This window comes from Morone saxatilis, unplaced genomic scaffold, assembly GCF_004916995.1.
Source record: "Morone saxatilis isolate NCDOM2014 unplaced genomic scaffold, NCSU_SB_2.0 Contig20, whole genome shotgun sequence".
In the NCBI taxonomy this organism is placed as follows: domain Eukaryota; kingdom Metazoa; phylum Chordata; class Actinopteri; family Moronidae; genus Morone; species Morone saxatilis.
This window is the reverse complement of record NW_023339763.1, coordinates 25,115,149-25,117,558: the sequence shown is the minus strand read 5'-3', so window position 1 is coordinate 25,117,558 and position 2,410 is coordinate 25,115,149. Positions and strand designations below refer to the sequence as shown.

Sequence of the window (2,410 nt, the reverse complement as noted above, 5' to 3'; positions counted from 1 at the left end):
ATACACACATATATACACATACATATATTATTATATTATTCTTCTGTCCAGGACAGGATGTAAAGTGGGTACTGGAGGAAGGTACTGCCTCCCTGACTGTGGAGATGCTTCGTCCTGCTGCTATAATTGAGCTGTCCTCTCTCATCCTGTGGGTAAAACACTGACAGGTGAGTGAACTACTTATAAGTGTCCAAACTTTTGTCCAGTGTCCAACGTGAGCCTGCCCTTTAATAATATGTCACAACCAGGGGCTCTGCTGCAGGCTTAAAGTGTTTATACTGTGTGTGAGTGTGAATTGGGAAATAGCGGGCTTATTTTTTTCACTGAGCAGTGGCAGCAGTTGTATTTAACATACAACAGTGTTGGAGGTGGGATCGAAAGTACAGTTTTGCCCAGGGAACCCAATCTTATCAAGTTGCTCCCGCTGCAGCCTCATCCTGCATGTACATGCTGTCATGTTTACACAGTAGGCAAAACAAATGACAGACACTACCACGCTCACGAATGGGCCTTCTGTGTATATCAGCTGTATCATAGAGCACACTGGTGTCAGATACAAAGGGCTTCTTATTCAGATAATGTTAAAGCACAGATTACAAAAAGAGGAGCTTACAGAGTTCATAGTGACCAAAGTTTTATCTGCAAAATACCACTATTATACTGTGGACTATCAACAGGATGTGAGCTGCCAAAAGAAAGATTAGTTTTTTTGTGATACGTCCTTGCTTAATTCGCTGGTCCAGGTCTTCAGTTACATGCGACATATTTATTTGTTTGGCCACAAAATAACAGATTCTTGATAGGGCACTTCTACTGTAACATTTCTTGTAACATTTACACGACGGATCACTCTCTTTGCACTGACGATGTTGTGCTGGAAAAGGCTCTAACACCATTCTGATCATAAATCACATACATCTGTCCCATTTTTTAATAATAATATATTCAGGAAACACACTTTTCCCCACTAGATGCAGACAGTCTCTGCAGTTTCTCATTGCAGTTTCTTACTTCCTGTTAAGTAGGCCTAATCCTCACATATACTTTGGGACTACAAACTAGTAGACTGATGTAAGTGCAATTTAAACTTTAGGGTTTTAAGAGTAGAGGCGATACAGTGTTAGAGCACCTTGCATTTTATTTTATGTATGTATATACAGTAAGTCGAATTTCAGTGTCCAGTGTGTAGGATTTACTGGCATCTAGTGGTGTAGTCTGCAAATCGCCACTCCCTTGCTTCACCCTTCCTTTCCAAGCATGGAGGAGAAACTACAGTGAGAAACGTGAAACAACGCAAACAGCCCACCTAGAGTCAGTGTTCGGTTAGTCCCTTCTTGGCTACTGTAAAAACATGGCAGTTCAACATGGTGGACACCATGGAAGATGACCCCTATATTCAAAACATCATTAATGTAACGTAGTGTAACAGCAGTGTTTCATACAGTGAATCCTGGTGATTGTGGCCGAACTTTGCAGCTCAAATGTCTCACATTGATATATTTTCATATGGTTTTCATGTCTCTTTGCACCCCACTAGCTTAGCTGTGGTTTACATCAAGTCCAGATAATAGAACTTGCAAAAATTAAAAACATAGTTGTATTCTTAATTGGACCTGACTGCTGTGTCAAAGCAAGCACAGGTTCAGCTTAATTGCAGCTCAGAATAGGTGTGTCAGAGTACCTCATCATCTGTGGGAGGCCTCACCAAAATAGACACCACCTATCCAGATCAGATTCCCTACATTAAGTGCACAGCTCTCCCGTTGGATGTAGCACTTGACCCATCTGCGTCCTGCCCCAAACGCGTCTTGCCCCAAACATACTGTTTCAACAGGAAATGCATAAAGTCAGGGAAGTAAGAGGGGTCATGGGGGTAGTGCAGAGGGTGATAGTGCAGCTGTACTATTGGACAGTGCACGGTTCCTTTGGTTGGCACAGCTTGACTGGATAGCTGGATAGGTGGTGTCACTTTTCCAGTCCAGACTTTGTGTAGTGTTTTACCTCCCTTAATCATCATGTAGCACACTGGGAGTCTGAAGGCTTACATAACACAGCAATGGAATTATGAATGTTATCGTCATTGTATCAGCGTTGCTGCACTGTTCCTGGTGTTATTGTGAAATATTGAGTACCCCAAACCTTTATGTTAGAAGTGTACAGTATGTACAATATGCTGGCCCATGTGGTCCGATCTAACAGACGAGCTACTGTAGTTCAAACTGCTGAAAAGGTTAATGCTGGTTCTGATAGAAAAGTGTCAAAACACACAGTGCATCACAGTTTGTTGGTAAAAGGCTGCAGAACATAATGACCACCAGGGTGCCCAGGTGGTCGATCGGTGTATATGCGTTCTTTATTGTCAGGATATGTACCACAGTCCATTAAAGTATCTGTAATTAAACCCCTTCTT

The 2,410-nt window shown here is 42.1% G+C and overlaps 1 protein-coding gene across 1 annotated transcript in view; it reads left to right on the top strand.

Moving 5' to 3' along the window:
* The window catches only part of LOC118331858 (CLOCK-interacting pacemaker-like), a 12,486-nt gene that overhangs the window by 2,139 nt on the left and 7,937 nt on the right, over nt 1-2,410 (top strand). Inside the window, exon 2 of the mRNA XM_035666944.1 lies at nt 52-167. The gene's annotated coding sequence lies outside the window, so the exon portion shown is untranslated. The remainder of the gene's footprint in view (nt 1-51; nt 168-2,410) is intronic.